General features: G+C 40.8%; 1 pseudogene; it reads left to right on the top strand.

The window, feature by feature from the left end:
* Positions 1-10,108: 10,108 nt before the first annotated feature.
* LOC108514994 (SAP domain-containing ribonucleoprotein pseudogene) lies at positions 10,109-10,749 on the top strand (annotated as a pseudogene).
* The last annotated feature ends 1,395 nt before the right edge of the window (positions 10,750-12,144 follow it).

Raw genomic sequence — 12,144 nt, 5'->3', positions numbered from 1 at the left:
CCCTTACCATCAATGTACAGACGATGATAAATGACACTGTCCCGTTCATCATTATTATTTCCAATCTGTTGTACTTGCCAGAGAACCTCAAAAGACTTGCTGATCAAATCCACCCAAATTCTTCCTACCAACTTCAGCTAGCCTTGAGTTGCCACCTACAGACCCTAGGGTCTACGTAGGGCATGTATACCTTTCTCAGGTCCCCAAGGCTACTTTAGCACCTCTTACCTTCTGTGTCACGGAGCAGAAGGGGGACCTCTGAACCCCAGTTTTCCTCTTTGATCCCCCTGTTTTTCCATCCTTGAGAGATCTTTCTTTATGTTTATCACTTAGGAAGTAACCCCTCAGTGACAGCCAATATTGTCACATGTCATTTACCTTATCCATCAGTTACTTTAGCTATCATTTGCATTTTTTACCTCTCCGGATTGTCTTTATATTGAAGACACTTATAGCCTTAAAAATAAAATGTAAACTTTCTACCCAATCAAGTTGCCTCCTCTTCTTTCTCCTTCATTTTATCAAAAAAACCTTTGCGTGTCTTTACTATTGACCTCAATTTCCTTAAAACCAATTTCTTCCCTAACCCCTTAAAATGTAGCTTCTGTCCTGTCTTACTGAAACTCTTCTTTGGAAAATTTAAAGTAACCCATAAAGCCAAGAGTCTCTCCTCTGCTATTATTCACCTAAACCCCACACTGAAATAGCTATAATTTTTTTTTTACCATCCTCTTCTTTTAAAAATTATTTTTCGCTTTAAAATAAAATATGCATACAAATGTGCAAGCCACATGAATACACAGCTTGATGGATCGTTATCCATGTAATCACTTCCCAGGACAAGAAATTAAACAGTGCCAGCCTCCCAGCTGTGACCCTTCCAGTTCCCATCCTACCCTCCTCAAGGCAACCACTACCCTTGTTTCTACATCACTTACTTGCTTGCCTTTTCTTACTCTTTTACCACTAGTGTGCATCCCTGAATACTTAGTTTTGTCTATAAATTGGAACCAAACAGTATATTCTTTTTTTTTTTTTTTGAGACAGAGTCTCACTCTGTCACCCAGGCTGGAGTGCAATGGCATGATCTCGGCTCACTGCAACCTCCCTCCCAAGTTCAAGTGATTCTCCTGCCTTGGCCTCCCAAGTAGCTAGGATTACAGGTGCCCGCCACCATGCCTGGCTAATTTTTTGTATTTTTAGTAGAGACAGGGTTTCACCATGTTTAGTTGAGACAGGGTTTTGCCATGTTGGCCAGGTGGGTCTCGAACTCCTGAGCTCAGGTGATCCACCCGCCTCGGCCTCCCAAAGTGCTGGGATTACAGGCATAAGCCACCGTGCCTGGCCCCAAACAGTATATTCTGTTTGGTTATATTATTTTGGATCTGGCTTCTTTCAGTCAACATTATATTTGTGAGATTTATTTGTTTTCCTGCATTTAGATGCAGTTTAGTTATTTTTATTGCTCTTACAGTGTTTCACATAATATACCACAATTTACTTATCCATCCTACTGTTGATGGCCATTTGCGTTGTTTCCAGATGGAGGTAGGATGAATAGTGCTGCTCTGAATATTCTTGTGTATGTCTTTTGATGTGTGGGCACACATTTCTTCTGGAGATATGCCTAAGAGTGGAATTACTGAGGAATAGATTGTGTTTTCTGACACTTTAGTAAACAATGCTACACAGTTCTCCAGAGTGTTGTGTTTGTCTTCATTTACATTCCCACCAGCAGTATATCAGTTTCTATAGTTCTAAATCCTCACCAAAACTTGGCATAATCAGTCTTACTAATTTTAGCCATAAAGGTAGATGTATAATATTTTAAATTTGCTTTCCAATGATTGTTAGTTGCTATCCTGTTACACATTTTGGACATTTGGATATTCTTTATTTACAAAGTACCTTTTCAAGTCTCTTGCCTGTTGATCCTTTGTACTGCCTTTCATTTTCTTATTTATTTGTAGTAGTTCTTCATATAGTCTCCATTATGTTCAGTGTCAGTCACCTGTGTTGTCAGTATCTTCTCCAATCTGTGGCTTGCCTTTTCACTATCTTAATGGTTACTTTTGAAGGACAGAAAACTTTAGCATTAATTAAGTTGTTTCATATTTTCCTTAACAGCTAGTGGTTTTAGTCTCCTGTTTAAAAAGCATTCTCTAACTCTTGTTCTTCAAGTTTTTTCTTCTCAGTGTTACTGGGACGCTGCATTTTTCTCAGTTATTTTCTCCTTTGCAAGGATTCATCTCAGTTTCCTTCATGGGTTTTTCTTCCTTCCCCCATATTCAGTGTGGCTACCTCAGTATAAGGTGCTGTCCTCTGCCTCTTTGCTCTATGCTCTTTCTCCTTAAAGTTCACCTCTCAGCAGATCCACTCCTCTCCCTAGCACCAGACAGGGGTATCTGTGTGCTGGTCCGTTCAAGTCAACAGTTCAGTTCTTTGGTATCTATTGAGAAATTTTTCAGTATCAGGCTTTGTGCTGGGTGCTGGGACTACTCAGGTGAACATCACACAATCCCTTCCCTTGGGCAAACCAGTGAATGAAGATACCTATAATCTAGTCACAGTGATACCTCCAAATATTCCAGGATCATCAACTCCCCCATTCCCCAACATGCTCTTACTGATGGAGCAATGGCACCATCATCTCTTTAAACACACAAATGCGAGGGTCATGTTGAACTTCTCTCTCTCACCCATCTAATATCCAATGATGTGACAAGCCCTGTTTGTTTTAACTCTACACTTCAAGCTCCCATCTTCCCTTCTTTCCACCCGCCCTCCTCACCCCGTGGCCCTCACATTAAGTTCCTCACTATGCCTCTCACAGAGGGCTGCATTGGCCTTCTAAATGGTATCTCTACATCCAGTCTCTTCGTCCTCACTCAACAGGCTCCATTCTCATGGGTCATTTGCCTTGGAAACAAGCTTTCAAGGAACATTGTTATCAGAGTGATTGTCTTCTTCCTCCTATTACCCAGAAGTCTCTTTGAAGGAAAAAACTAAACAGAGTCTTACTCATCTTTGAGAAATATCTACTTGTTCCATCAGTGAGTGTGGATCGTGAGACTCTGAGTGCCTCATAAGTTGCCTGACTTGACTGACATAAGCAGCAAACATCACACTGATGAGGATAGCTAAGGGTCTAATGTATGATTTCAGCTCTAAGTGCCATGAAGCTCCTGAGAAATTCCCAGTCTGACCTTTGCAGCAAATTCCAGAAAATCCTCTACTCTTCCAATTTTATCACATCCTTCAAAACTTCGTGATTCTGGACTACATTTCATTAGGATATTTGTTCTTTACTCTTTGAAAATGGAAAGTACCAGAATAATTTGTCTGTGTTGCTCACTTAATCAAAATTTTCCATGAAAACTCCTCACAGCCTCCAGCCAAGCTCCTTAGGATTTGGTCCAATCTGCTTTCCTGGCTTGTTCTCCTACTTAGCATACCTACCACCAATCAGATTCCTGGCCATATTCTATTTGTATTCTGTGCATTCTGGTCTTTGATCAAGCTGTCATGTCTGTCTACAAAGCCTTCCTGCTCCATCTTGGCATGTCCAGATCTTACATCTCCTTCAAATCTCAGCTCAAATGTCTCCCTTTCCATGAGGTTTAAGGGAGCTCTTTTAACCAGAAGCACATACTCCCTTTCTGAACCTTCAGCATTTAATTTTTATCTCCGACCACACCAATCACCCTCCCCTTATGGTAGTTGGCTGGTTACCTATCACTTGTCCTCCCAGGACAGACCTGTGTCCTTCTCATCTTTGTGTTCCTTGCAAAGCCTTGTAGATTGCTTCCCACATGGCAGATACTCAGTAACCATTTGCTGCGTGATTAGGATATATATTGAGGACATGCGACAGGCAAAACTCAGTAGTAGGCACTGTACAAATATATAAATACAATTCCATTTCTGCTCAAAACATGTACACTCAAGTAAGGCATTTACATACATAATACACAGTAAACATTAGCATGTTATACATTTCATTAAAAAGGTTTGAAATGCTGTAACTTTAATCCTTTAAACCTGTCTTTTTCAACTTACAAAACACACAGAACCTTTAAAAGAAACTATTGCAACATTCACTTGAGTTATTTTTGTCATGCTATTATTCAAATAAGAACAAACATAAAGCTTATGGTTATAGCATGTGATACCTATAAAATCAAGACGCACTTATAAATCGTAACCAAGCAAAATTATTCTTTATTGTGTTAACTGCTTCAGGCTACAAGATGCCTTGAACAAGCTAGGAGGAGCTTGATAGAGAGTGATCTGGGGTCAGGGAGGCTATTGGTTGGGAGCCCCCATTCCTGGGAGATGGGAGGTAGAGCTTTAGGCTAGGGTATATATCAGAGTCTGCATCTTTGATGTGATGCAATGGGTGAGAAAGAGAAGTGGCAGAGGCAGCCAAGCAGAGGAAATCCTCAAGAAGAGGGATTCTAGCAGCCTCAAAGAGGCATAAAGACCAGGACGGATCCCAGGAAGCATAAGAAAAGAGCATCTCAGAAGAATGCTTTTGGGCAACATTGATTTTGAGCTTGTGCTCTCTCTTAGGCTCTCTGCTAAAGACTTCCCATTAATGTCGTTATTTAATCCTCACAGTAAACCATGAGACAGGCACTATCATTAGTCATGGATCAGGAAATGAGCATTAAGGAAATTCCATAATTTCCACCAAGTACAAAACTGGCAAGTGAGAGAGCCTGAATTTGAAACCAGATTTACCTGACCCTAGAGTCTCAGCCTGTAGCCAATATGCAGGACCACCTCTTGGCTGGCGCCAGGCCTCCTGGCCCCATATGTTTGTTTTCTTTTATTTCTAAATGGCAGCTGGGGAATGCTACCAGGAAAGTAAACTCCCCGAGTCATTCAGGATTGGGCAGCAACCCAAGCATGCCTGTACCCTCCAGGGCAATGTGGGACGGAAGAGGAAGGAAAGCAGAGATGGAACGTGTTTTAGAGGGGTCTCATGCAAGTCATGCTCACAGGGACTGAATTTCAGAAGGACCCCCTGAGATTTCTCATAGAACATTTGGTTTCAATTCCAAATATCTGCTAAGTTTGTACTGTGCGCCTATAACTGTGTTTAGTATTTGGTTGATTCAGGATTTTTGAATTATCCCAGAAGTGATTACAGCTCCCACACACATAAGCAGGATATGCTGAGTGTGTGAAAGAGAAGTCTGGGGTTTGATAGGATGGTGTTTATTAGAGTCATTTAGGAAGAAAAGAGAGAGCTCCCTTCTGAGTTGTTGCTAACACCAATCTGTACATTCACACTGAAGACAAGTTTGATGACAAATCAGTAGCATGCATTCATATGCCTCTCAAGAGCATGTTTATAGAACCTACAGGTGTATAATACAATATACAGAATTCCAAAGAAATAGAAGTCAGAGTCCCTACTCCTCTCAGTTGTTGATGACACAGCTGAGATTTAAGTCTATAGAGGAAAATAAACAACTCAGGGTCAAAATGGCACCAGCCATCCCTAGAAGTTACAGTGCCCACAGATAAGGCCAACTACAGACTATGTACAGGAAGTACAGAGGAATGTCAGTTTCCACTCCCACCCCCCTTTGGAATCTTTCCCTTGAACCCACAAATCCAAATCAGGATATAGAAATCTGAGTAAACACTCATTATCTTCACATTCTTTAGTTCTATGGGACCCAGAATGGGCTTGCTGGGATGTTAGGGACCTAATGCCTGAGTGTTCTAGGGGCTCCCAAGGATTAAGAGATAATCAGACTTTGTCCTTGAGGGTAGGGACAGTGTGTTTGGGCCCCCATCACCTAGAGCAGTGTCTGACACATAGCAGTTATGTAATAAATGTTGGTTAATGAATCAACAAATGGTGTTCCAGGGACTTCAAACTTGGTGAAAGTGGCAATGGTGGTCAAGTGATGAGTAGGAGAGTGGGGCAAAGCCTGGAAGCATTTGCCTGGAGCCCTACAAGATACCTGGTGAATACAGATTCAAATCAGAGTGGCTAGGTTCCACCAGAGACCTCATGGTGCTGCCCTCTTTCCTGAACAGATGCCATCCGACTATCTGATTTCATCAGGAAAACAGGAGGAAAAAATGATATTTTGCCTGAGGCCATTTTTAGAAGATGAGAGAGAATAGAGTCATTCTTGCCTGTCACTATGGTTTGTTCAATTTAAACAAGCAAGATTCAGGAATGAGCAAACCATTAATGTAAAAGAAAAAAAAAATCAACGTGAAATGCTCTGATGAGAACTCCTCTGTGTTCTTTTGAAAACAACATTTGGATGACACTCAAAATTCGTTCACATTATCATTACCGGTTTGGGACACTTTGTCATCCATTTTAGTTCACTTATCTTATTTTTGACCCCAAGAAAGTACCAAGGCACCTTCTACTGGTCAAAAACTTAGGAAATAAATATCTTACCTTCACTGAAAAGGAATTTCGAATAGAAAATAAGATGTGACAAGGTATCTTTCCTCCTTTAGATGCATAAGAAATTTTGCTTTGTTATTTATGGATTTTGTAATCTGTGATTCATGTTCAAAGAGAAAGCAGCAACCCACTGGGGAACTGCTCACATGAAAAGTGCACTTATTATATTAACTCAATTAGATGCACATTAGAGTCTGTTCCCTGTATGGAAGGAGCCGAATAATAGCATACAAAATCACTGTTATTTGAGTTCTTGAGCAGCATCCTGGGTTTCAAAATGACTCATAGAAAAATTACAAACAGCCCAAAGCTCACAAATTAGGGTAATGAAAAAATCTCCCTAATTTTTCAATATGGTAGTATGACATGATTTGAATAGTAACCACAGAAATAATCAATATTTAAAGATGTTGGTGACATGGAGAGCAAATGGGGGAAATGACCTATACTTGAATCATTTGGCAAGAGCTTGAAATGCATTGAAAAGTGGGGATTTCAAATCACCATCAAAGCATTTCTCTTAATTATTCATTTTCCTTGGAATTTACTGGAAGCATTTTCTACCTATGCTTATATTATCAATGACAAATGATACATTTAGTTCTGGAGAGCTATGATAAGGACTCATCCTTTGCATATCTATGTGTATATGTGTTTATTTATATATAGATATGTGTATACATAACATTTATATACATATACACGTATGTGTGCATTTTTCTTTTCCTACCCTCTTCTGAATACACTGTGAGGACAAATCGTCCTGGAGAGTCGCAGTACCAGAATAATGTATTCATGAAGTGCAACAGTCATAATTTTATTCAAGTTTTGTTGTCTTTTCTCCCCCTGGGAAACTTCTGGAGGAATTAGATGTGTAAACTCAGAATACTGAGAAATTACTAGTCAGAAAAAAATAGCTCTAATGAAACTGCCCTACTGATGAACTCTTTATAGCTTCCTTAAAAAAACAAGAGAGCGGCATCAATGTATTGCCTTTGCAATTTCTTCACAAATTAAAATCCCTCTTTTTTTTTTTTTTTTTTTTTTATCCAGCAGATCTGAAACTTCTATAAGCCCGGCATCTAAATCAGTTTTCGATTGAAATGAGTACAGGCAAGCTCTGGGGCAGCTCTATCCAGGGCTATGACAAGAATGGAGTGAACACATTTTACCCTACATGGAAATGTCCATTCCAACAAGTACAATTTGACAATGGTAATGATTACTGTGGGTTGAATTGGATTATCCCAAAAGATATGTTAAAGTCCTAACCCCTGGTTCCAGTAAACGTGATTGTATTTGCGAAGAGGGTGGGTGCAGATATAATTAGTTAACATACTGGAGTAGGGTGGATCTTGAATTAAATAAAACTGATGTCTTTGTAAGAAGAGAAGAGACACAGACACAGAGGGAAGATGACCACATGAAGATGGAGGCAGAGATTGAAATTATGCTGCCACAAGCCAAGGAACTCTTGGGGCTACCAGAAGCTGGATGAGGGCAAGAGAGAATTGCTTGGAGAGCTTCGAAGGGGACATAGCTCTTCTATCAGCTTGATTTCAGCATTCCCGCCTCCAGAACTGAGAGACAATAAAGCTCTGTTGTTTTAAGCCACCTAGTTTGTGTTACTTTGTTATGGCAGCCCTTGGAAATTAACAATGATGATAATAATCATATGAATAATAGCAACAGCATCTCATGTATTGTTTTCTATGTGTTAATAACAATTCCAAGTGCTCCACACATATTAACTCACGGGCTTTAGGGTCTCATTTTATAGATGAGGAAGCAAGCAGAGAAAGCAAAAGAAAGACATTGAAATCTGAGTGGGGAAATTTGTTTTCATACAAATGAAACAAACCACCTGAGGAGCCTTCAAGAGTAGGCGTCTTTCCATCACCGGCCTCCTGTTGGATGGGGTATCAGGAGACATGGCCTCTGGCCTTGATCTTGCCACACACTACCCTGTACTCTTTCTTGGAGATTGGATGATCTCAGAGGTGTCTCCTGGCCCTAAAACTCTAAGATTCCATTGAAAACTTGTAATTCAATCAATCAATAGTGAATGGTGGCTTGCTAGGGACTGAAAGATGCCCTGAAGTCAGTGTGAGACACTTCCACAGGGCTGGTTGTGCAAATTCGCATGACACAGAGCTCTTGTCTTCCTTTTGGCCCATGGGCCCGTGCCCAGATGTGGCCCCAGGGCCTGAGGGATCAACAGGATGCCATGGTGCTGGGGACCCTGCACTGTCCAGTGTAGACGGTTTTCCCTTCTTCACCTTACAGAGCCCTCGGTAAGCAGCTTCTCAACTTGCTGGAGGAGGGTCTGTGTGAGCTCAGGGGCAGTGATCTTTCCTAGGGAGGCAGCAAGCCCAGGATGCCGAAAGGTAGGGCCCGTTTGATCTTCCGGCCAAACTGCAGTACCAGGTGAATAATTATAAAATGCAGAAAATGTGAGAAAGCCTCAAAATCACCACCACTGGCTGTGCTGCAATGCCAGGCCCTTGATGTGGGATCACATACCTGTGAATGCCTCCTTCCATTCATTCACCAGTGGCTCAACTTTCTGAAGCTTCAGAAGCTCTAACCCCATATGCTTTGTACCCTGGCCCTTTACAGGGTACATGAAACTAGTCTAGTAAGAAGTATTTTGGTGTATAAATGAAACACATCTAGGTAGACTTCTGGGGCAAAACTTGCTTATTGAATCCAGCCTTATCTATTAATAGTTGAGAAGGTAGTTTATTTTTTATTTTTTAAAATCAAAATTTTTATGGTGACATAGTAGGTTTATGTGTTTATAGGGTATATGAGGTATTTTGATACAGGCATCTAATGTGTAATAATCACATCAGGACAAATGAGGTTATCCATCATCTTAAACATTTATCATTTGTGTTATGAACATTGCAATTCTATACTTAGTTATTTTAAAATGTATAATAAATTATTTTTGACTGCAGTCACACTGTTGTGCTATCAAACACTAGCTCTTACTCATTCTAACTATTAATATATTTTTGTACCCCTTAGCCATCCCCATCCCCAGCCCCACTCCCCTTCCCAGCCTCTGGTAACCATTGTTCTACTCTCTGTGTCCATGAGTTCAATTGTTTTCATTTTTTAGCTCCTACAAATGAGTGAAAATATGTTGTTTGTCTTTCTGCACCCGGTTTACTTAATTAACATAATGATGTCCAGTTCCAGGCATATTGCTAAAAATGACAGGATCTTATTCTTTTTTATGACTGAATAGTACTCTATGGTGTATATACACCACCTTTTCTTTATCCAGTCACCTGTCGATGAACACTTAGGTTGCTTCCAAATATTGGCTATTGTGAATAGTGCCACAATAAACAGGGGAGTGCAGAGATCTCTTCCAGAAGCTGATTTCCTTTCTTTTGGATATGTACCCAGCAATGGGATTGCTGGATTGTATGGTAGTTTTATTTTAGGTTTTGAGGGTAGAAGGTAATTTTCAGGCTCTCCAAACAAGAGTGAAGTCTCAGACACAGCTCTCCCAGCCCACATCAATATCTTGACTCGCCATGTAAAAAAGAAAAGAAAACTGGAATTCCATGGGGTGGAATTTATTTCTGTGGTAGTTCTCTTGCTTTCCAGAGAGGCTATAGAATATAAGCTTGCAAGAGGGATAACAAGATGGCAACCCAGATGGTGGAGCTCCATAAGCTGAAGCTTGCTGGACTAAAGCAAGAATGTCTTGCTCGTGGTTTGGAGACCAAGGGAATAAAGCAAGATTTTATCAATAGACTCCAGGCATATCTTGTGAAGAACATGCTGAAGAGGAGGCAAATGAAAAAGAGGGACTGGGAGATGAAACTGAGGAAGAAGAAACAAAGTCCATAGAGCTCTCTGTCAAAGAGGAAGAACCTCTTGAAAAAACTGTGGATGTGGCAGCAGAGAAGAAAGTGGTAAAAATCATATCTGAAATACCACAGACTGAGAAAATGCAGAAGAGGGCCAAATGATTCAATGTACTTGTGAGCTTGGAGAGTAAGAAAGCTGCTGGTACAGGCTTGGTTTGGGATTTCCTCAGTTCCCACAAAAGGTCTGTCCTGTCTGTCATCTGATAACCTACAGTTAACCTGGGAAAGCTGAAGGAAAGAGCTCAAAGATTTGGTTTGAATGTCTCTTCAATATCCAGAAAGTCTGAAAATGATGAGAAACTGAAAAAGAGGAAGGAGTGATTTGGGATTGTCAGAAGTTCAGCTGGAACTGGAACCACAGAGGATATAGAGGCAAAGCAAAGGAAAGGAGCAGAGCGCTTTGGGATTGCCTGATGAAAAGTTATGGATACTTTCTGGTCTCCTGTGGTTTTCAGTTCTCTGATTCTTCTTGATCATGTATATATACACATATATATAAATATGCACAGTCCTGTGCCTACACTCTGCCTCACAACAAGGGAGCATGTACCCCAGGTGCATCTGTGAACTGCAGCAGCAATGTGACTTACTGCTCTTTCAGCTTTAAAATTGTTGTGTTTATTATTCTGCTTGTTAATAAAATAAAAAAGACAAGAATATCGGCATGTGGGCTGGAGCGTCAGACTGCCTACATTAGAATCCAAGCTTTGCCACTTATTAGCCCTCAGATCTTAGAAAGTTACTTATCTGAACCTCACTTTCTACCTCTGTAAAATAAGGAGAGGGGATACAACTTCTTTAAGAGTGTTACGAGTGAATTGCATCCCCCCAGAATTCACATGCTGGAGCCGCAACCCTCAGTACCTCAGAATGTGACCACATTTGGAAATAGGGTTGTTGCAGATGTAATTAGTTAAGATGAGGTTATACTGGAGTAAGGTAGGGACCTAGTGCTATATGACTGGTGTCCTTATAAAAAGAACACCACATGAAGAGAAGAATGATACGTGCACAGAGGGATGACTATGCAGAAAGATGCAGGGAGGAGAGGGCTGTCTACAAGCCAAGGAGAAAGGCCTGGAACAGAACTTTCCCTTGCAGCTCTCAGAAGGAGCCAACCATGCCAGCGCCTTGATTTCAGACTTCCAGCCTCCAAAACTGTGAAATAATGAATTTCTGTTGTCTTAACCACTGTTTGTGGTACTTTGTTATGGCAGCCCTAGCAAACTAATACAATGGTATCTTGGTGAGGATTCAAAGAATTACTACATATTGTCAAGAACAAAATTTCAACAGACTGAATTTATTTATTTGTTTGTTTTTGAAACAGAGTCTCACTCTGTTGCCCAGGATGGAGTGCAGTGGTACGATCTCAGCTCATTGCACACCTCCTGGGTTCAAGCAATTTTCCTGCCTCACCCTCCCAAGTAGCTGGAATTACAGGCACATGCCACCATGCCCGGCTAATTTTTGTATTTTTAGTAGAGATTGGGTTTTTAGTAGAGACGAGGTTTCACCATGTTAGCCAGGTTGGTCTTGAACTCCTGACATCAAGTGATCTGCCTGCCTTGGCCTCCCAAAGTGCTGGGATTATAGGCATGAGCCATTGCACCTGGCCTCAACAAATTGAATTTAAAGATCTAATGGACTTGTATGAGTCGAGCAGTATACCATCTTCAAAACAGAAAAGCTCTCTGATGATCAGAGCAGAGGGGTAGACTTTCTAGGAGGAAAAGGTTGAAGAAAACAAAAATCAGGAATCAACGGTAGACTGGTCATTTCAGAGCTACTTTCCTGGCCGGGTGTGGT

This window comes from Rhinopithecus bieti, unplaced genomic scaffold (genome assembly GCF_001698545.2).
Source record: "Rhinopithecus bieti isolate Rb0 unplaced genomic scaffold, ASM169854v2 scaffold_33903, whole genome shotgun sequence".
Classification (NCBI taxonomy): domain Eukaryota; kingdom Metazoa; phylum Chordata; class Mammalia; order Primates; family Cercopithecidae; genus Rhinopithecus; species Rhinopithecus bieti.
This window is presented reverse-complemented; position numbering and strand designations above follow the sequence as displayed.